The following is a 23,684-nucleotide window of genomic DNA, read 5'->3' as shown; positions in this document are numbered from 1 at the left end:
CGTGCTGGCCCCACATTCACTGCGTGATGGACGACGCGGGTTCGAATTCCCACGCTACCACCTCGGATCTTTCAATCACCGCCGAGTGCCTTAAAACTACCCACATGCTGTCCTGAAGACCACACATCAACCCGTACTCTAGAGGAAACCGTCCAAGTGAATCAAGAAGGAGTTCCGGGGGGCAGCATGAGCCAAGAAAAGATGGCGCCACTATAAACATTTGTCTGTGCCATGATGGGCTGGGGCCAACTACCATCCAGGCCCCTCAAGAGAGCCTACCGGCGCTATAGGCGTACACGTAAAAAAAAAAAAATTCCTTTGTTTATGCCATTTACATAATGGGTGGAAAACATACGGATGGCTTCTTCCGCGCCCGATAGCATGTTGCAAATTTACTTGTACTGTACGGCGCGACACTTCCTGTGGAGAGTATGTTTTTTTTTTCTGGCTGAAAGACAAGGAATGATGTCTATACACGCTCCTAGTTCTATCAAGGTTGTTTTATTTGTGGAGCGAGAGCGTCCCTTCTTCGCCAGCCTCTAAGTTTTGGATCAAGTCTTGCACTGTACTAAGCTTCAGTCGTTTTACATGCAAATTTCCTTATTAATGTGCCCCGTTTTGGAAAGATAAAGGATTGCTCAAAGTGTTTTGTCATCCATATGTTTTCCACTCATTATGTAAAACAGCAAAAATGGGCATAACAGAAGTAGGTAGGGGAAATATCAGGCTAAGGTGTTCAAAGCCATACAAAGTTACAAACTGTCAGCCTCTACTGGAGGAGTTAGAGAGACCCTCCTTTCTTCACACTAGTGAGCGTGGAAAGTGAACATCGCTGCCAGATACACGATTAATGCCCCTTGCAGTTTTTTATGATTTTTATGACGGCAAATCTAAATGCATTGATTCTGGTCCAGAGATTATCCGCGTAAGCTAATCTGCTCATACGTGTATATTGGCTCATCAGATTGAGCTGAGCAATGTTTAGCCTCTGTTAAAAAATGATGCATTCATATACATTTTTCTTAGATCATGGATGATTTTTTGAAAGCGTTATTCACTTTAAATGAGGGACGAATATATTGTGGCTTACTTAATGGGTCAATTTCTCATATCATCATTCCCTATCAATATAACGTAAGTTGGACTTATAGATGACCAACATTCTTTCTTCAGTATAGCTTTTCCTACTTTAATGATAATTATTTAGCAGTAGTAACATCAGTCTAGGTACGGAGGAATAAAACATATGCCTAAAATAGCCACCAACACAAGCTAGTTGAAAGTCTGTAGCTCAGCCCTTCATTTATTTTACCTCTAATACAGAATTTTATGCAAAACCAGTGTGAGTGTGGTACCAGCTTTCTGACAAGAGCTCAAATTATGGAAAACTGCTAACTGTACCTAAATATTAAACGATTCTCGTGTCAGAAGAAATAATGTCTATCGAGGCAAGTTGCCGTATGATGAAATTAGTTAGGAACAAGTGTGAGAGGATGACTCGCTAAAACTTTCCCTGATATATGGATAAAAGCCTATGTATATTCAAGGAGTACAGCGTGCAACTTATGGTCCAGTCATGTCTAAAACTATTCTTAACCATGAAAATACCCAATTCATCAACTTAATATACTGCAACTTATTTTATTTTTATCTGCAAAACTACCCTTCAGTGATATATGTATAATACTAGATACAATAGTGATTTCTTTGTGGTGAAAAGTAACATAAAAGTACGTACATGGCTCCTAATAACTTTCTCATACAAAGGTGTCATAACTTAAATAATTCAACATAAGTTCACAAATTATTGCCGGAAAATGTTGTTCCAGTTGAAGCACACAGTTGAAGTTGCAGAAATCAATCGCACAAACTGTAAAAAAAAAATGTATAAGTATATATCCGTTGTGTTCAAAATTAGTTGGAGATGTATGTCTGAAAACATATTTATTCTTTTTCATTAACAATATCAACAAATAAGTACTTACTGAAAATTAGTCTATATTTCTACTTGGTCCTTGAGAACTGTAACCTTTGCTTCAATGTGGCTCAGCTCCATACTTAGCCAAGCATTCTGGGCTGACACCTGAAACAGTTTGATAATACAGTAACTTTGAATTCCTACATATAAACTAGATTGTGAAATCAACATGCATTGAAACATGCCTTTGCTAATAACGTTTTTCATTTTTGCATTTCAGGTCATCTAACTTTCACTTCGGTATTCCATGATATATTGAGCTGGAGAGAGAACAAACACTATGCACTGAGGAACTGGCAAAGGTTTATGGTACTTAATTACAATCAAGAATAAGACATTAACATTTTTTTTCAGAACAAAAAATATGATAGATAAACAACTTAATTATAAAAAAAAAGGCTCTGGTCTGCAAAACGTCATCAGATCTATCAATTAGAATTTTGCAAGACCGCGTAAGCTCAAAATTGTAGCTACTTGGTATCAGAAACCAAAACTGCATCCCTGGACATGGCATGGCAATGCGGTAAGGTAGGTAAGGAGAGTGACCACATAATCCTAAGCACTAGCTGGAAGATCTTTCTGCCATGCAGGGCCTTTCGGAATGCGGACTTTTTTTTAATTAATAATAGGCATGTGAATGCAACACTCAACCTTCATGGTAGGCCTGGAGAAATCTCAATGTTATCATACTCGGTTTCATCTTATAATACTGAAAGACTTGGCGTGTGCCCATAAGTATCAACTATATATACCATATAGTATCAACTCGGTTTAATGTGATCGGCACCTTTGAGGATCCGGTAGATTTGTGGGACGCCTTCACACGTGAAATTCTCCAAGCTGCAAATGAGTCCTTTGAAGAGCGTCCAAGGTCAAGGAAAGGTATTATTAGAGAATATCGAGAAGAGTCGCCTTGCTTAACCAGCTGGTAATCAATATCATTATAGTGTTCTGCAATCTAGGATTAGAGTTCTCCTGAGGAGAGATAAAGAGAGGTATGTCAAGACTCGTTGAGGACATCAAAGGCATTTTAATTGCAAATGCCTTCCGACCTGCCAAGCAAACTCTGGAAAAATTTATCTCTGAACTTCCTTCTTAGGGGAGCGCAATGAGAGAAGGAGATTGTTGCCTTGCATCAGATTTGTTTGGGCAGTGGAGTCAATAGACTAACTACTTTGAGCAGCTGCACACGGCAGACCTTCTGACTGAACAGTTCCCAGCCTCATATTCCGTTACAAAGGAATGTCTGTGATGTCTAATCTTTTTGTGGTCTGGAGCTTAATGTTTGAATGATATATGTCACGATTTCAAGAAATAGCCCGTGGAAAATACCGCGGGAATCCCCGCCATTTTGATTTAGAGAGCGGGGAACTAGGTCCCTAGAAAGGCGGGAAACCAGGCAGGTGGGAAACAGGACCTTATTCAAATCCTAATCGTTATTGCTGCCAAAGCTATGTGTGGGATGCATGACCCACTATTACCTACTATCCATATCAGACCCTATGACATACCGTTATTCGCAAATATCTTTCAAACGAAGACTCGGATCAGCATGGGACTTTGGCACAGATTGTTTCACACACTCCGCTAATTTTTGACGCTGTTGTGCAATGCCAGATGCAGTTAATTATGGCGTTTACTCTTGACTGTGATGGCAAAACCTGCGTGAGCCACTTACACATTCGAACAAGTGAGGCGTGACGTATTTGTGACATGTATCCACCACCTACCTCCACCCCTGGCTTCCCCTACTCCCATCCCTCCCTTTCCCTCCCTCCTCCTCCCCCGCACTCTCTCCCCCCGCCCTCTTTCTCCCCCATACCTCCCCCCTCCCCCCACCCTCTCTCTCTCTCTCTCTCTCTCTCTCTCTCTCTCTCTCTCTCTCTCTCTCTCTCTCTCTCTCTCTCTCTCTCTCTCTCTCAAACACTTGCGCTGTACACGAGATAAGAATCCATGCACACGTATGACTTGAATTAATGGCAGGTAAATAGAAGTTATATCCCGTCTGCATCAGCATCAACAGTGATGACGAGGATGACCTGTTTGTCGATGGTAATGAATGTTGAAGTAACATAGCTTGTGTGATCAGTTATTTACATTATTAATCCACCCATCATATACTCGCTATCTATTTTTGTTTGCTATGACTTTTTAACATATCTACATGAACACATATCGTATGGCAGTCTTTTCCTAACATCAGAATAAATTATTCATATATTTCTCCAATTTCGTTTCACGTTTTTACTCTGCAATGAATTCCCGCTTCAATTCCAACGTCATTCCTTTCCGTCTCTTACGCGATTTCCTATAAATGATCAAGCGTCAGCTACGTGCCTCATCCCATCATACGCTCAACGTAACCTGTGGGAAGTCATATACTCGTATAACTTTCAATGGTTGTATAATTGCCAAACAAACCTCATACAGTACTTAAGCAACATCCAGTTACGCTGGAACAGGAATCAGGGTCGTGTGCAAAAAACACCCTACCATACTTAGCATATACTTTCGAGTTATCCGCCATTGTAGACTAGTCATATGTGTGCAACGCTTCACATCGCATGTACACCGAGAGAGAGAGAGAGAGAGAGAGAGAGAGAGAGAGAGAGAGAGAGAGAGAGAGAGGGGGCGGAGGTATGGGGAAGAAAGAGGGCGGGGAGAGAGAGTGCGGAGGAAAAGGAGGAGGGAGGGAAAGGGAGGGATGGGAGTAGGGGAAACCAGGGGTGGAGGTAGGTGGTGGATACACGTCACAAATACGTCACGCCTCACTTGTTCGAATGTGTAAGTGGCTCACGCAGGTTTTGCCATCACAGTCAAGAGTAAACGCCATAATTAACCGCATCTGGCATTGCACAATAGCGTCAAAAATTAGCGGAGTGTGTGAAACAATCTGTGCCAAAGTCCCATGCTGATCCGAGTCTTCGTTTGAAAGACATTTGCGAAAAACGGTATGTCATAGGGTCTGATATGGATAGTAGTGCATGTGTTAGGTTATTAATAAATAATAACTCATAGCCGTTAGGGCGTTTAGTGTGTTATGCAGAAAAAGAGACGTCAGTTGTGGCGAGTGCTGGCATCTTGACCGCGGCCGGGGCGAGCTGAGGATTGTGGGTCGGCGGGCCGCAGCCAGCCACCACTTCCCCGAGAGACCCAGCACCATCCAGACGTTCTTCACCAACCTCCCGCGCCACGTGTCCATCGTGGTGGTTTTCCTGCCCTGATTAGTATCCACAAGTCAGTGTGACTGTGTACTGCAGGCGAGGGAAGCCTTTGGGAGGTACGAGAGGCGTGTATTGGAAGGTACGAGAAGAGGACTGAAGGAGGAATCCAGTGCGAGGACCACGTGGTAGATCAGGTGTGGCTTGTGCTTCGCCCACCTACAGTTAAGTACACTTATTGCATAGGATGTTTTAAGACAGTTAGCTAGGTTGCTGTGTGCCTGGAATTAATTAATTATTGCTTATTTTCCAGCGAGTTTTCTTTTTTGCTTTAGATAAACTTAAGAGCAGGTTTAGCTGGCCTTTGCATAACTTATGGGTGTGTGACTGGTCATAAATAAAAGACGAGAAGGGGCTGTGAGTCTGAGAACTCAATTTTCAGATACTTTATTTTATATTTTTTTATTGCTGAGAATTTTACTGTCTCAAGAAGTCCAGACCTTTCAAGAACCCCACATTAAAATGGCGCCCGGAACAGTAAACTGACCTCACACTCCATAGGAGAAGTATTGGCTGTTTGGCTCGAAGAATTTATCTAGCAAAATGTCTATATCACAGTGGAAACTGGAAGCGGAAGAGTTAGGGTACAATGCTAAGGAAGCCAGAGAATATATAATCAAAGAGCAAGAGAAAGCGAGAGAGCGAGAACGAGAGCAACACCATCTAGAATTACGGAAACTGGAAGCTGAGAGAGAGCGAGAAAAGGAGGCCCATGCAGTAAAAATGGCCGAGCTAGCGGCGAATAATGGGAATGGTACCAACTCTCAGAATAATAAAGTAGTTTCTCCAATGCTGAAGCTTAATCATTTCAAGGAAGGTGACAAGATTGAGATATTTATAGCGCGGTTTGAGGAAGCCGCTAAGTTAATGCAGTATGATGAGGTCACCAAGCGTGTGCAATTCATGAGTCTTTTTGAAGGTAAAGCTTTGGAGGTGATTCATAGATTGGATGATGACTCTCGTGAGTATAAGGATATGAAGAAGGCATTATTGGCAGCTTATGGAATGTCTGTTGATGATTTATAGAATCAGGTCTCCTCTGCCTCCATAAATGATGAGACAGCAATTCAATTTGCTGCTCGCCTCAAGGGGTACTTAGACCAATGGCTCAAGAAAGACGGTGCTGAGGAAACCGTCGAAGGTGTGAAGGACCTAATATTGCATGCGCAGTACGTAAAATCCTGCCCAGATGAATTAGTCACGAGGCTCAAAATAGACAAGGTGAGAAAATTGGAAGTTTTGAAGGAAATAGCTAATTCCCATTTTGAGGCATGCGGTAGGACGAAAAAGCCTGTAGTTAAAAGCAATAACATGCAGAGTGATGCCCCTCGAAGAAAGATTGGTTCAGGCGTCGCCACCACCCCGGGTGCGATCAGCCAAGCGTGGTCTTCAGCCAAAAGTAACCAGAAGTATGCACCGCGTCCGAAAACTGGAAGTTATGGGTCGCGACCGTATCAGGTTAACTACTCAGAGTGGCACAAAAATGCTGCAGTAAGACAAGAAGGTGCAACGCAGCATGGTAATTTTGGTAGAAAGCAGGGTTCGCCACCACATGTGCCTTCCGTGAACGCCAGTATCGCGATAAGGCGCAGAATCAATGACTAGTGGCCGGAGCAGCCACAAATCAGTACGATGATCGGTTGAATTTGAGTAAAGGTTGGGTAGGAGACCGAGAGGTCACGGTGATGAGGGATAGTGGTTCAACCGTTTGTACACTGAGGCACAGCTTAGCTAGGAGCCATGAATTCACAGGCGAACGTAGAAAAATATGGCTGTTGAATAGCGCGCCAGTAATAGCTCCTAAAGTCAAGATAAAAGTCAAGTCACCCTATTACACAGGCTGGATCATGGCGGTGACACTCGAAACACTGCTCTATGATTTACTGATTGGCAACATTCCCGGAGCTACTAACGGGGTGAGTAAAAATACAATCACCCAAACACCTAACGCGGTGTTGGATCCAGAGGATTTTGGGGAAAGTAAAAGGGTACAAGAAGGTGAGCCTCAGATTGGCGCAGCGGTAATGACCCGAGCAGCTGCTAAGCGTAAGAGTACTGTTAGGCCTCTCATGGTTACATCTCTTGGAGATGTAACTAACAGCGAGGACTTAAGGAAGGAGGTGCAGAGTGACGACACCCTGCACGGCGTACGCAAACGTTTGCAGGAACACAGTGTCATTCAGCTGAACGACAACCACGTCAGTTTTATCAAGCAGCGTGGCTTGATATATAGGCAGATTATCTCTCCCTCTGGTGAAAAGAAATTTCAGTTAGTTGTGCCTGCGATATACAGAGAGGCTGTTCTTAAGTTAGGTCACAGTACTGCTCTAGGCGGTCACATGGGAAGAGCCAAGACACTCGCTCGCGTACAAGCACATTTTTACTGGCCAGGGATAGGCCAGGAGGTAGCTAGATTTGTGAGGTCGTGCGATGTATGTCAAAAGACTATAGATAGGGGAAGGGTAAAGCCTGCTCCCTTACAGCCACTGCCCATTATTGACTCGCCTTTTGAAAGAGTAGCGGTAGATTTGGTGGGGCCGATCGAGCCCCGAGCCAGCGATGGCTCCCGGTATATTCTTACGCTTGTAAATTTTGCCACGCGTTGGGCAGAAGCAGTGCCACTAAAGAATACAGAGACGCAAACTGTGGCTGAAGCTCTCATGACTATATTTTGCCGAGTAGGTATACCCAGACAAATACTGAGTGATCGAGGTACTCAGTTCACCTCAGGGATGATGGAGGAAGTATTACGTCTGCTAGCGTGCAAAGGGTTACGTATCACGCCCTACCATCCCATGGGGAATGGACTGTGTGAACGTTTTAGAAAATGCTTAAACGCATGGCTGCCGAACAACCCAAGGAATGGCCTAGGTACCTGGCTCCTTTGTTGTTCGCGTACAGAGAAGCGCCACAGAGCTCCACCAGGTTCTCCCCGTTTGAGCTAATGTATGGTAGGTCGTTTAGGGTCCGCTTCAGTTACTGAGAGAGCTGTGGGATGACAATGTTCCGGACCCGGACGTCAAGACCACATACCAGTACGTGTTAGATTTAGGTGACAGGCTGAGAGAGACCTGTAACATTGCTAAGGAGGAGTTACTCATAGCAAAACAAGTACAGAAAAGTTACTACGACAGGAAGGCAAATTTGCGTAAGCTCAATGTAGGAGAACAGTGTCTAGTTTTGCTTCCCACAGCGAGCAACAAGCTGTTAGCTCAGTGGAAGGGATCTTACGAGGTTCAGGAGAAGGTTAATGACCTTAATTATATTCTCTTGGTTGACGGACACCCAAAACGGTTCCACATCAACATGTTGAAACAATACTATCGGACAGATGCAGCCGCAGGTTGCTTGCGAGAAAGTGAGTATGATGATGAGAAGGTGAGGTGTCTAGAGCTAGTTAAAGCTCACTATTCTCAAACTCAGATCGTAGATGTGGGAGCGGCAGTAGTGGACAGGTTAGGTGGTTCGGAGACTTTATGTTCGGATCTTGGGACCTCAGATTCAGCTGAATCGAGGAACCAAGTGACGAAAGTGTGCAGATTAGGTGGTTTCGAGGATGGTTGGCGGAGCACCCCGTCATCCGGCCATGTGTTTTCGAGCAGATAGGGGGTGGAGTAGTAATTGCAACCCTGAAAAAGCTGGTTTGGCCCGAAAGTTTGCGGCATGCTCAACCTGGTAGCAGCAACGGACCAAATTTGTTGCTTTATCGTGTAGCAGCGACGAGCCAAATTTGTGCCATGATTTAAACCCCCCAAAATAGATGATACATAATCTGATCACAAATGCGTTGATATATATTATGAAACGGTTTGTGTGAGGGGTGATTTTTTCTCATTTTTCTCGCTTGGAGGGACCATTAAGAAACATGATCCCCGCTGCTACCGGGTTAAAATATAATCAATGTGAAAATTTCTTCCTTGCTAAAAGTGATGCTCTCAGAGCTGACTTATAAGTATATTAATTTATAAAGCAAACTGCATGTTTTAAGTAGAATCTTAATGTGTTTTATATGATTTCAGAGATTTATGGTATTCAGTAATCTCTTATTTAGATTTAGCTATGATAAACTTTTGTTACACCTGTTTGGGGAAATAAAAATATTGAATTGAAAAAGATATTCATCTTAGAAACATGGAGGGATGGTTGATAAAAAAGATTGTTTCAGATTTTTATCAAACTCCTTAAGAAAAAAGTGTTTCAGGATTTTGTTTTCTTTTGAAAAAAAATCAGAAATTATTGTTGAATAATATAACGTTTATTCTCATAAAATAGGAAGTATAAATCCTACATGCATCAAATCTGGTTATTTTTTTCTGTATTTACTGGCCCTTTTAACTCTAATACAAAACTGGCTATATCGTTACATTAATGGAAATTGTACACTAACTTGTTTTTGGCCTTTGAAGGTAGTAACTACTTCATCACTGGGGATCCTCACAACACAATCTCTCAACCTTTCCTCCAGAGCACTAGCTGCACTCTCTAGCTTCGTTTTGTACGGTTCAGATCTTTTACACTTACATTGACACAAATATTTCAAACAATTTCACCGCTTCATCTTTCCCTTCTCTCCTTAATCCTGACGGCAGCACTAACGTCACATTTATCTCTAAGGCTGAACTCTTCGCTCAGACTTTTACTAAAAACTCCACTTTGGACAATTCAGGGCAAATTCCTCCTATTCATCCTCCCTCTGACTCTATTCTGCCTTTTATTAAGATTCTTAAGAATGACGTTATCTATGCCCTCTCTGGATTCAATCCTCAAAGGGCTTATGGACCTGATGTAGTGTCTCCTGTTGTCCCTAAAAATTGTGCTTCCGTGGTGTTACCCTGCCTGGTCAAACTCTTTTGTCTCTGCCTGTCAACATCTACCTTTCCTTCCTGTTGGAAGTACGCCTATATATAACTGCTGCCTAAGAAGAGTGACCGTTCCATTCCCTCAAACTACCGCCTAATAGCTTTACTTTTCTGTTTTTCTAAAGCTTTTGAATCAACCCTTAGCCGAGAGATTCATACACATCAATCCACTTCTGACCTTCTACCTGATCACCAGTATAGGTTCTGCAAAGGGCGTTCTATTGGTGATCTTGCCTTCCTAACTGACTCCTGGTCATCCTCTCAGCCGTTTCGGTGGATCTTTTTTTCTGTTTCCTTTGAAAGTGTCTGGCACAAGTCTTTGCTTTCTAAACTTTTCTCCTACGGTTTCTATCCTTCTCTGTACTTTCATCTCCAGTGTCCTTTCCGGTCGTTCTATATCTCTGCTGTGGTGGACTGTCACTGTTTTTTTCCCCTAAACCTATCAACAGTGTGTTCTACAAGGCTGTCTTATCTTCCACTCTCCATCTGTTGTTCATTGATGATGATCTTTCCAAAAAAACTGTCCTATCCATTCTTATGCCGATGATTCTACTCTGCACAGCTGAACATATTTTGATGGAAGACACTCCCAACAGGAACTACATGATTCCAGGCAGGAGGCAGTAGAACGCTTAACCTAAGATCTTACTATCGTTTCTGATTGGAGTCCTTCAACGCCTCAAAAAATCAGCTTCTCCACATACCTACTCAACACAATCTTCCAAACATCTATCCCCTATTCTTCAACAACACTCAGCTGTCATCTTCCTCTACAGTAAACAACATTGGTCTGTCCTGGACTCAAAATCTCAACTGGAAACTTCATACCTCCTCTCTCACCAAATCAGTTTCCTCGAGAATGGGCGTTCTGTATCGTCTCCGCCTGTTCTTCCCCCCCTCCCAGATGCTATCCATATACAGGGGCCTTGTCCGCTATCGTATTGAGTATGCATCTCATGTGTTGGGAGACTCCACACACACAGCTCTCTTGGACAGAGTAGAGTCTAAAGGCGGCTTTACACCTGGCAATTCCTAGTCGGCAATACAGGCGCGGCTGCATTTTTGGTCTGGGTCTGGGTCTGGGAGCCCTTCTCGCGGCAAGTTTTCTGCAGCTGAGCGCGTTCGTCTTGTATTGCCGACTGGCGGCTGAGTACAACATGTCAGCGCCAATAGAACAAGAAATGGCAGATACAGACAACAAGATTTGGAGCCAGGAGGCCAAGGTGGCATTACTAGAAGAAGTGAGGCAGCATAGATACTTGTGGGACCCACAAGATAAGCTGTATGAGAAGTTAAGTCTACGCGAAACAACTTTTGAGAGAGTGGCAGCAACATCCGAGAAATGTTTATCTCTTTGCGAGATATCGCAGGAGGTAAGGAACGATTATTTTCGTGTATTATATAATCACACTATGTAATGCCTGGGGGTAGCGATGGCATGTTCCTCCTTTCTCCTTTGTTGTTAAATGCAACAATAAACAATCAATCAATCAATACTAATGAAGGTAAAACTCGTTTACTTAAAGTATTTCTACAATATTAGGCTAATGGACCAAACTCCTTGTGGTTTTAAGATATGGTAGTAGCCTTTTGGGGTGTCTGGGATGAATTCATGCCCTTGCATTTACTAGCAGTTTATTGATGCTCCCGGCTTCTCCTCCCACGTGTGAACGTACTTGCTCCCGAGACCACCCAGCTGGTCTAGCCGCTAGATCGTCGCGGTTGTATTGCCGACCAGAAATTGCCAGGTGTAAAGCCTCCTTAAGGCTCTTCGTTTCATCAGTTCCCCTCCTCTTACTGACAGTCTTCTGCCTCTTAAATTTCGCCGACCTGTTGCATCTCTTTCTATCTTCTGTCCACATTTTCATGCTTACTGCTCTTCTGAACTTGTTAACTGCATTCCTCCCCCAATCCCGCAGCGCCGCTGCACACGACTTTCTACTCAAGCTCATCATCAAGCATAACTGGCGCCACTATATAAAATTGCCTGCGCCGACCACCAGGCCCCTGACGAAAGCCTACCGGCGCTACAGGCGAAGATGTAAAAAAAAAAATCCCTATGCTGTCCAAATCCCTTATGCAAAAGTAAACCAGCATCTGCAGTCTGTCATTTCTTACATTAGTAAACTTTGGAACAGCCTTCCTTCATCTGTATTTTCTCCTGCCTACGACTTGAACTCATTCAAGAGGAGAGTATCGGGACACCCTCTCCTCCCGAAATTGACCTCTCTTTTGGCCCCTCTTAACTCTTTACAGAGGCAGTGATTAGCGGGCTTTATTCTCCATTTTTTTTATTTTATTTGCCCTTGAACTGCTTCCTTGCTGTAAATATATATCTATATATATCTATATATATATATATATATATTTATATATATATATATATATATATATATATATATATATATATATTTTTTTTTTTTTTTTTTACGTTGTTGCCTATTGCGCCGGTAGGCATCTTCCCGGTGGGGCCTGATGGTCGGCCCAAGGCTTCTTCCAGGTAGGGCCTGATGGTCGGCCCAGCCCGTTCTGGCGCAGGCGAGTGTTTATAGTGGCGCCATCTTGCGTTGGCTCATGCTGCCCCCCGGAACTCGTTCTTGATTCGCTTGGACGGCTTCCTCTAGTGTCCGGGTTGATGGGTGGTCTTCAGGACAGCATGTGGGTAGTTTTAAGCCACTCGGCGGTGACTGAAAAATCCGAGTGGTAGCGTGAGGATTCGAACCCGCGTCGTCCATCACGCGGCGAATGTGGGTCCAGTACGCTACCAGTTCGGCCACCGCCTATATATATATATATATCTAGATCTATATCTATATATATATATATATATATATATATATATATATATATATATATATACTTACAGCTTAGGAGACAGTACAAGGGCGAAAAGAAAAAAAGCCCGCTACTCACTGCTCCTGAATAGAGGTCAAAGGAGCGTCCAAAAAGAGAGGTCAATTTCGGGAGGAGAGGTGTCCTGATACCCTCCTCTTGAAAGAGTTCTGTTATAGTAGGATATCAATGTATTATTGTTATTATTTAATATCACCACGAATTAGGAATACAATTGTCAATGGAAAAAACCCACGACAGATAGATCACGCCACCTTATAGGAATGTCGTCCGTCAGTGTTTACCGTCTCAGTTTTGTATACTTCGCACTTCGATGGTGCGCAGAGGTCACCTTGACGTACGTGACCAGTTGTAACAATTATTTTCCAACCTGTAACTCGTCACTCCTTCACGAGAGTCCGACTGACACACAACGACAGTCGCTCTCGCTCCGACGCTTCTTGTACATATAGGCTACGAATATAATTAGCCTTAAGGAAGCTGAAGTCTTAATCAACGCCCTTTAAACGCCCCACGACAAGCCCGTTACATTTGGTTGGCAGCGGTCCTCCCGCGCCTGTGCCTTCGCTACCTCGTTCTCCTCCAAGCCACGAGAACTCACCAACAAACTCCGGGGACAGGCGTACAAAGGAAGGAAGGAGTCACAGTCCTGCCGTCCGCGGCAACGCACCAGCCGTCCGCGGCAACTCACCAGGCGCCAGCTACGAGCACCTCACAAGGCGCCGGCTACAAGCAACTCATCAGGCGCCGGCTACAAGCAACTCACCAGGCGCCAGCTGCAAGCATCTCACAAGGCGCCAGCTACAAGCAACTCATCAGGCGCCGGCTACAAGCAACTCACCAGGCGCCAGCTGCAAGCATCTCACAAGGCGCCAGCTACAAGCAACTCACCAGGCGCCAGCTACGAGCACCTCTACAGGCGTCAAGCCTACAAGCCCCGAGCACACCCACAGGCCTACGCAGCCGAAAGCGAGGGCCACAATCTACAAGCCGCTCCCCCGCTTCAAGCCAGCACTGCTACGAGCACTGCAAGCCACTCCACGATACGGCAGAAGTATTCACACCAGCAAGGAGGAGGCACGCCCCGCTGCCCTTGGAACACCCCACATGCCCCTTGCTCCACAGCTGGCGGCAACACCGCCGCTGTCGGGAGCATCGGCCCAAACCTCTTCCGGCAAACAGTCAGCAAGGGTACCCGCGGACATCTCCCGGTGACTGCAAGCTGTTACCACTACCGTTTCCTGCAAGGCGTCTTCTCAAGAGGTTACACACCCAAGTCGTCTTATCTGCCACCGCGGCCCATCTCTTAATATAACAAGAACGCCGCGGCCATCATACGTCTGGCGGCAGTGTACCGGCACCCACCGCGGCCGCTCAATTCGCTGGGTCAGCAGTTTTCAGCAGCCATTACGAGTCCTCCGATGTCCGCCCTTCCCTCACCTCTCACCGCCGCTGTGGCCGCGGCCGAGGTTTCCTGACGCGCCTACAACGACTGCACGTACCCCAGGGCATCACAAACCGTCGCCCTCTCCACTACATCAGCTGATTAATCTTGGTATTTGTGGATATTCCCTTCTTGTCAAAATATGCCGACTCGGCTTATTTCATTATTGTTCCGTGCAGAGGCACGCCCTTTTTTTATTTCTGTGTTCCTAACACTGTTAATCAGTCATAATTGTGAGAGTAACTTTCATTCGCATACGATATTGATTCTTTCTTATTGTTTGCTAGCGAGTATATTGAGTATAGTGTGAGTTCCCTGATCGAAGTTAATCTTCATCAGTGTGCCCTGCCTCCGTTTTCTTTTCGCCGCTCGAGAGAAAACGTGAGCTTCAATGGTATACTCTTTTAAAATACCACTTTGTTTATAGAGTTCTGTCTTCATATACCCATAACATCATGGAATTCCATTATAACCTGAACTTCTATTACGTCTAACAAGCACCTTGCTAGCCATTCTTGCTTGCCTTTTTAGGGTTTCGGCGCAAACTATTAATTCATACCCGTTTATTGGTTAATATTTACAGCTATCAAAATATGCTCCTATTTTGTAAATGATTTACACCATAGTATGAACGAAGACACACTCGCTAAACTCGGCGATACTTTTGTGCATTTAACACAGACCACAGACGAAGAGGGTACGGAACACGATACCACAACCGGTGAATTTACTAAGGTAATCTTATGTTCAGGCACTCATTATTTATCAATTACAGGCCGCAGAATTCGTTCACCCCCGGGTTCGTCTGAATACTTACAACCCACTCAAGGTTCAAGAACACCCTCACCATCAACCCCTCGCAAAGCCGCAGCATTGCAAGCACAAAGTAAGGTATCTCTCACCTGTAGTTTTTGCAAATAATCAGGACATTCTGAACATTCTTGCTTCGCGAAACGTAGGGAATCAACACATTCAAGACAGGGCTCAGATAAGAGATCAGGAGGTTACAGGGGCGGGCATCATTCATCACACAGGAACCCTAGGCCAAACCATCAGCGGAAGGCTGCCTTTTGCCTTATCCACGGGAATTGTTTTCATGATTCAGACAGTTGTTCTGCAATACAAAAGGCCAAGGAGGAACAGAAGTACAAGTCCTCAGCGGACAGTAAACCACACTCCTCTTCTCAGAATAAAAAGACATAACTTCGTGACAGCCCCGAGGCGTACATCCAAGTGTCCCTTAAGGACAATACTAATTGGGAGCAACTTGACTCCGTCATTGCCGCCTTGGGACGAACAAGCATAATTGCCCTCCCTTGCAAGGTGGGCAAAATTTCACTCACCTTAGCGGTTGACACAGGTGCCAAAGTCAATGTCAAATCCGACTCCGCTTACAGGTCACTGACACGACAGGCGAGTGGGGAAAATTGGCCGCTCCAAGAGAACGACCTGAATGTGGTAGGCGTGACGGGCACCACTTTGGGAATCCTTGGGGGAGTACCACTAACAGTCAGCTTACATGAAAAAGTATGTCCCTTATCGAGATTTCTTTTATGTCTCTAGCAGGTTTGCCTTACCTGTGGATGGGATCTTAGGATTAAACGCCATGAAAGACCTTCACATAACCATAAACCATGAAAGCAACGCGATCGTGTATCAAGGCCGACGCATACAGGGGATGGTAAATCCATCGCCTCTGTCACCTGTAATCCCACCCTCAGAGGGGGAAAATGACCAACCCACCACAGACTCAGGGACTGCCACCGCCCAAGTGTCACCTCTTACGGTCAAACCACACGAAAACATTGCAGACTTGTGGCGGACAGTAACGGCAGTCGTAGAAAGTCCTCAAATAGTTCCGGATCGTGCTGCAAAACTTGTAAAAATCCGTTTGCCTAACGCCCCACCAACGGGCAGTGATGTGTGTATCGACGGAGCTCCTCCCATACACCGCGTGACGGTGGAGGTAACTCTTGCGACAGTCAAGGAGGGAGGTTTTGCAGAGGCATTGGTAATAAACACGTCTGGATCCCCTGTATCCTTAAAACACGGTGTTAGATTATGCCAGTGTCTAGTGTATGGGAGAAATGTCGCCTCGGAACCAGCTGAATACCCTTCAGCCCAAGTCTCAGGCATAACCTCGGTGTGTCAGGCTTCTCCCGAACAAGACACAGCTAATTTAGAGGCATTCCTAAAAGTTGCACACTATTCCGAAATTAAGGCAACCTTAGTCCAGCTACTGGAACATTGTAGGGGGCGCTTGCTCTACCAGGCGAGCCGCTTGGAGTTACGCAGTGTGCTGAACACCACATTAAGTTAAAATCCAATACAAATCCTGTATATATCAATGCGTACAAGCTCCCCCCACAGTCAGAGGGAGGTCGTGCAACAACTTATCTCTGAAATGTTAGAACAAGGTGTCATCAAAGAATCGAATTCCCCGTGGAATTCACCCTTGTTTCTGGTTCCAAAGAAAGACGGCTCTTATCGTCCTGTGATTGATTTCCAGCGTGTGAACACCGCGACCGTGGATGATCATTTTCCGATTCCCGTTCTTAGAGATCTTCTGATGTGTCTCGGTAGAGGAAATAAAGTCTTTACGAGTCTTGATCTGGTCGGTGGCTACTGGCAACTGCCCATGGCCCCCGAGTCCCGTGAAATAACGGCTTTCAGCACGCCTCATGGCCACTATGAGTGGACGAGGATGCCGTTCGGGCTCAAAGGAGCTCCCTTGACCTTCCAAAGGACAATGAACAGTATTTTTGGTGACTTGCTGGGCAACTCTGTCTATGTGTATTTAGACGGCATCATCATAGCAAGTAAAGACGTGCAAGCACACATGGATACACTAAAAGCAGTCCTACACAGACTTCAAGAGGTCGGATTAAAGCTCAAAATCACCAAATGTGAATTTTTAAAGCCTCGGATCAAGTTCTTGGAGCATGTCGTGGACGAATTCGGCATCCACACAGTGGACGACAAAATAAAAGCTATTGCCAACTTCCCTCAGCCAACGTCTGCGGACAAGGTACGGTCTTTCTTGGGTGTCGCAGGTTATTACAGGCCTTTCATAAAGGACTTCGCAGCATGCGCGAGTCCCCTAACCCATCTATTAAAGAAAGACGTACCATTTCAGTGGCTCCCAGCTCAACAAACGAGCTTTGAGGATTTAAAGAAAGCGCTTACACAGGCTCCGGTCCTTGTCTTTCCGGATTTCAAGGACCCCTTTCAGCTTTGTACCGACGCTTCGGCTAGTGGACTAGGAGCCGCTCTGATGCAAACAGATAAGTCCGGCAAAAAGCATGTGATAGCGTTCGCCAGTCGAGTACTTACAGCTCCGGAAAAGAACTATTCTGTTACCCACCTAGAGGCTCTTGCCATTGTGTGGGCTCTGAAGCATTTTCGTGACATAGTGATGGGGTACAAAATTGTGGTGTATACGGACCACGCGGCCATAACTGGTCTTTTCAAGGAAAAAAATCTACACGGTCGTCTGGCAAGATGGTTCTTAACGATCCAAGCATACAATCCGGAGATAAAATATATCACCGGGAAAACAAATGTGGTCGCAGATGCCTTATCTCGGAATATTCCGATAGGCGCGATTACCACCCCAGAGGTCATCCACGACTTCACTTCACCTGAGCTACACACTGCTCAGCGAGACCACCCTGTGTGGAAGAGGTTAATTTACGCCCTCGAGTCGGGAGACGAATCAAACCTTCCTGAATTGCCAGTTCCCTTTTCACAATTCTTCCTATCAGAGGACAACCTCCTTTGTAGGTCATGGCCAACCAAACCGGTACCTATAGACCAACTGGTCATCCCAGACAAATACGTCCCCGTGATGCTTAAGCTGGTTCATAACACACCCAATGCGGGTCACCCAGGAAGAGACAAGACGCTATCTGTCACCAGACGAAAATTCTACTGGCCCACATTACGGGTTGATGTAGAAAAACATGTCGCACATTGCGTCGTTTGTGCTAAGCACAAGGGGTCCGTCAAAGGGCCAGCACCTATGTTGCAATACCCAGTACCAGAGGCGCCATGGGATGGTGTTAATATAGACTTATTACAGCTCCCCCAGAGCCAACATGGTTCGCGCTACTTATTGGTGTGCGTCGACCAGTTCTCTAGGTTTCTAGTTCTAGCGCCTCTCAAGGACAAGACAGCCACACGCGTGGCCCATGCCCTCGTGACTCACGTGTTGTGTCCACATTTGTCTCCTCGAATTCTTTTGAGTGACAATGGCACCGAGTTTAGGAACTCAGTATTGAGCGAATTATGCGCTCAGTTTAATATCACGCAATCCTTCATCACAGCTTACCACCCAGCTGCTAATGGGTTGGCGGAGAGGGCTAATAGGAAAATCTTACAGGTCCTCAGGCCTATCGTGAACGATCTCCACGATAACTGGGAGGATTGGCTATCGCATATAGCCGCTTCCATAAATACGTCGGTAAACGACTCTACGGGGAAGTCTCCCTACTACATCTTATATGGGATGGAGAAACGTCTTCCGTACGACTTCCTAACAATCCCACAACAACCTCTCTACAACATTGATAGGTACGCACAACAGCAGATGCATAAGTTTTCCAAGATACACTCAGAAGTTAGGTGTACGTTAAAAGCTACGAAGGTCGAAATGATGTCAAAACAACACAAACAGGCCGTCCCGGTGAAATTAAAAGAGGGTGACACAGTCATGATTAAGCAAGCGGAAAGGAGTTCGAAACTGGGGGCTAAATTTGTGGGTCCTTACCGAGTTGTTCGGAATGTCAGGGGAAATCGGTTCGAGGTTCTCGAGTCGAATAGTGGAGTCAGTCTAGAAGTTCACAGTGATCGTCTCAAAAGTAATTCCCTCACCTTTGGACCTTGATATTGGTAATTCCCCCTCAGAGTCAAATGCTCAACAAGATAATCCCAACACCCATAGCTATAACTTGAGACCACAGGTTTAAATACTTCATTCCCACCACTTTCAGATCATGATATTGCGTTTTCTGACCATCTTGTTGTCCCTCGGCTCCCTTTACTGCCCGAAATCGCAGGGTGATCGACGCCAATTGTAGAAAACTTGCGCGATTGCATACTAACATTGAGGAACTGCTAGAGCAGACAAATAAGATGGTAGAGGTTATTAACATAGTTGTCAAACAGATCGACCAGGTGAATCAGTTTCTCCTCCTAGATCAGGCCTTGCATGTATTGGAAAACGTCATTAACTCCGTCGCAACGGCAAATCAGCAGATTATTAGCAACATGGTTGATGCAGCGCACGGTAGAGTCACACCTACCTTGTTCCCTCTACACGATTTGAGAACGACTGTCCATATCGGGTATCAAAATTATAGCCTAACACCTTTATTCACCCCAGACATGAGTCAATATTTTTACCCCTTGATTGAGTCCAGCCTCACCCCCGATGCCATAATCATTCATGTTCCATTTCAGACGGCGGACGTGTTTGAGGCACACGAAATTGTCCCGTTCCCTTTAAGAACTTTCAGGGTCTGCATTATTTTTATTTCCCTCAGTCATTCTATGTATCGGTCATCTGCCCGGAGGGTACCACTTATCAACGGGTTACCGGTCACTATGCCATAGCGGAAGCATGCTATATCCGCTCCACTAACATAACAACGTACCCGTCCCGGATCCGTCTGGTTTTCACGGCCAATATTTCACATCGAGTGTTTCCTCTACGGTCTCTCGATGACTTTCACTTCTCCAGCATCTCGTATGTGACTAATTCCCTTAATTCATTGTCTTTCGCAAACAAAACAGCGGAAACCCTGGAGGAAACACTGCCTGATTATTTGCATCTCCCCTACCTGTACCCTGGATTTTTTGTACCAATGTTTCTGATGTTCGTCAGTCTCGTCGTCATGTGCTACCTTATTGAAAGGAACTCTGTCCTGCACGATTATTTGGTTGTGCAGACACGGCGACTGGATGCAGGGAGGCCACTGGCAAGGTAGTTTTTCTTTTTCTCAGACAAGTCAGGGGACAGAAACCTGGCTGCTCCTATACTTAACATTGTACTATGTTTCACTACTGTATGTTTCACTACTGTATTTTTTTAGGAGCTAGATCAACGTTTCATTGTCTGTAACTATGCCAGTTGATAGCTTCTTATACATGTCCTTATATTTATCTTTTGAGAGATTTCTTATGTTTCATGTCACACACGTTGTGTTTTACCTCTCACTATTTATATTATAACTCCACATATGTTCTTACATAGCCAGTGTTTTAATGTAATTGTGTCATAGGCAGTCTGCTTGACAAACTCCCACTATGTATGTTCATGGTAACTAGACTGCTATTTAGATTTTTATATATCGCGAGGTCGCGATCACTGGTAGGTGACCGAGTAGTGTTATAGTAGGATATCAATGTATTATTGTTATTATTTAATATCACCACGAATTAGGCATACAGTTGTCAGTGGAAAAAACCCACGACAGGTAGATCACGCCACCTTATAGGAATGTCGTCCGTCAGTGTTTACCGTCTCAGTTTTGTATACTTCGCACTTCGATGGTGCGCAGAGGTAGCCTTGACGTACGTGACCAATTGTAACAATTATTTTCCAACCTGTGTCTCGTCACTCCTTCACGAGAGTCCGACTGACACACAACGACAGTCGCTCTCGCTCCGACGCTTCTTGTACATATAGGCTACGAATATAATTCGCCTTAAGGAAGCTGAAGTCTTAATAATCAACGCCCTTTAAACGCCCCCCGACAAGCCCGTTACAGTTCAAGTCGTAGGCAGGAGGAAATACAGATGAAGGAAGATTGTTCCAGAGTTTACCAGCGTGAGGGATGAAAGAGTGAAGATGCTGGTTGACTCTTGCATAAGGGGTTTGGACAGTATAGGGATGAGCATGAGTAGAAAGTCGTGTGCAGCGGGGCCGCGGGAGGGGGGGAGGCATGCAATTAGCAAGTTCAGAAGAGCAGTCAGCATGAAAATATCGATAGAAGATGGAAAGAGAGGCAACATGGCGGCGGAATTTGAGAGGTAGAAAACTATCAGTATGAGGAGGAGAGCTGATGAGACGAAGAGCCTTTGACTCCACTTTGTCAAGGATAGTTGTGTGAGTGGACCCCCCCCCCCCCACCCCACCCCACCCCACCACCACCACACACATGAGATGCATACTCCATACGAGGGCGGACAAGGCTCCTGTAAATGGATAGCAACTGTGCGGGGGAGAAGAACTGGCGGAGACGGTACAGAACGCCCAGCTTAGAGGAAGCTGATTTAGTGAGAGATGAGATAATGAAGTTTCCAGTTGAGATTTTGAGTTAAAGATAGACCGAGGATGTTTAGTGTTGAAGAAGGTGATAGCTGTGTGTTGTCAAAGAATAGGGGATAGTTGTTTGGAAGATTGTGTCGAGTGGATAGGTGGAGAAACGGTGTTTTTGATGCGTTGAAGGACACCAGATTCCTCTTGCCCCAATCGGAAATAATAGTAAGGTCTGAGGCTAAGCGTTCTGTTGCCTCCAGCCTTGAATCGTTAAGTTCCTGTAGAGTGAGTCTTCTATTAAAAGAAGGTGAGTAATGCAGAGTGGAGTCACCGGCGTAAGAATGGATAGGACAGTTCGTTTTGGAAAGAAGATCATCAATGAACAACAGAAAGAGAGTGGGAGATAGGACAGAACCCTGTGGGACACCACTGTTAATAGGTTTAGGGGAAGAACAGTGACCGTCCACCATAGCAGAAATAGAACGGTCAGAAAGGAAACCGGAGATAAAGCTACAGAGAGAAGGATAGAAACCGTAGGAGGGTAGTTTGGAAAGCAAAAATTTGTGCCAGACCCTATCAAAGGCTTTTGATATGTCTAGCGCAATAGCAAAGGTTTCACCGAAACGGCTAAGAGAGTCAGTTAGGAAGGCAAGATCACCAGTAGAACGCCTCTTGCGGAACCCATACTGGCGATCAGATAGAAGGTTAGAAGTGGAAAGGTGCTTTTGAATCTTCCGGTTAAGGATTGATTCAAAAGCTTTAGATAGACAGAAAAGTAAAGCTAATGGGCGGTAGTTTGAGGGATTGGAACGGTCACCCTTCTTAGGCACAGGCTGTACAAAGGCATACTTCCAGCAGGAAGGAAAGGTAGATGTTGATATGCAGAGACGAAAGAGTTTGACCAGGCAGGTTGTCAGCACGGAAGCACAGTTTTTAAGGACAATAGGAGGCACTCCATCAGGTCCATAAGCCTTCTGAGAGTTGAGGACAGAGAGGGCATAGAAAACATCATTTGGAAGAATTGTAATAATAGGCATAAAGGAGTCAGAGTGGGGATGAGTAGGAGGAATATGCCCAGAATCGTCCAGGGTGGAGTTCTTACAGAAAGTTTGAGCGAAGAGTTCAGCCTTAGAGACAGATGAGACTGCAGTGCTGCCGTCAGGGCTATGGAGAAGAGGGAAAGAGGAAGAAGTGAATATGGAGGAGATATTTTTGGCTAGATGCCAGAAGTCACGGGAAGAATTAGAAGAAGCAAGATGTTGACATTTTCTATAGATAAAAGAAGTTTTGGTAAGTCGGAGAATAGATTTGGCACGATTCCGGGCTGAAATGTAAAGGTCAAAGTTAGCGGGTGTTCGAAGACTCTGGAACCTTTTGTGAGCTGCCTCTCTATCTTTAATAGCACGAGAACAAGCATGATTAAACCAAGGCTTTTTAGCATGAAGAGTAGAGAAAGAACGTGGAATGTATGCCTCCATTCCAGAGACAATCACCTCTGTGATGCGCTGGACACACACAGAGGGGTCTCTCTCCTGGAAACTGTAATCATTCCGCGGGAAATCGGAAAAGTACATCCTCAGGTCGTCCCACCGAGTTGAAGCAAAATGCCAGAAACATCGCCTCTTCGGTGGGTCCAGAGGATGTACAGGAGCGATAGGACAGGATACAGAAATATGGTTATGATCGGAGGAGCCCAAAGGAGAGAACAGTTTGACAGAGTAAGCAGAAGGATTAGAGGTAAGGAAGAGGTCTAGAATGTTGGGTCTGTCCCCAAGACGGTCGGGAATACGAGTAGGGTGCTGAACCAACTGCTCTAGGTCGTTGAGGAGACCAAAGTTGTAGGCTTGTTCACCAGGCTGGTCAGTGAAAGAGGATGAAAGCCAAAGCTGGTGGTGAACATTGAAATCTCCTAAGATGGAGATTTCAGCGAAGGGAGAGTGAGTCAAAATGTGCTCCACTTTAGAGTTCAAATAGTCAAAGAATTTTACATAGTTAGTAGAGTTAGGTGAGAGATAAACAGCACAGATGTATTTAGTAATAGAATGACAATGAAGTCTTAGCCAGATGG

At 45.1% G+C, this 23,684-nt stretch overlaps 1 long non-coding RNA gene across 1 annotated transcript in view; it reads right to left on the bottom strand.

Annotated features, from left to right (window-relative positions):
* Positions 1 to 1,269: 1,269 nt before the first annotated feature.
* Positions 1,270 to 23,684, bottom strand: part of LOC127000081 (uncharacterized) — a 33,727-nt gene continuing 11,312 nt past the window's right edge. The window contains exons 2-3 of the long non-coding RNA XR_007753776.1: positions 1,986 to 2,083; positions 1,270 to 1,870 (exon numbers count right to left, since the gene is read on the bottom strand). This is a non-coding gene — a long non-coding RNA (uncharacterized LOC127000081). The remainder of the gene's footprint in view (positions 1,871 to 1,985; positions 2,084 to 23,684) is intronic.

This window comes from Eriocheir sinensis, chromosome 17 (assembly GCF_024679095.1).
Source record: "Eriocheir sinensis breed Jianghai 21 chromosome 17, ASM2467909v1, whole genome shotgun sequence".
NCBI classification, from domain to species: Eukaryota; Metazoa; Arthropoda; class Malacostraca; order Decapoda; family Varunidae; genus Eriocheir; species Eriocheir sinensis.
The sequence above is the reverse complement of the archived record's forward strand: the minus strand, read 5'-3'. Positions and strand labels throughout refer to the sequence as shown.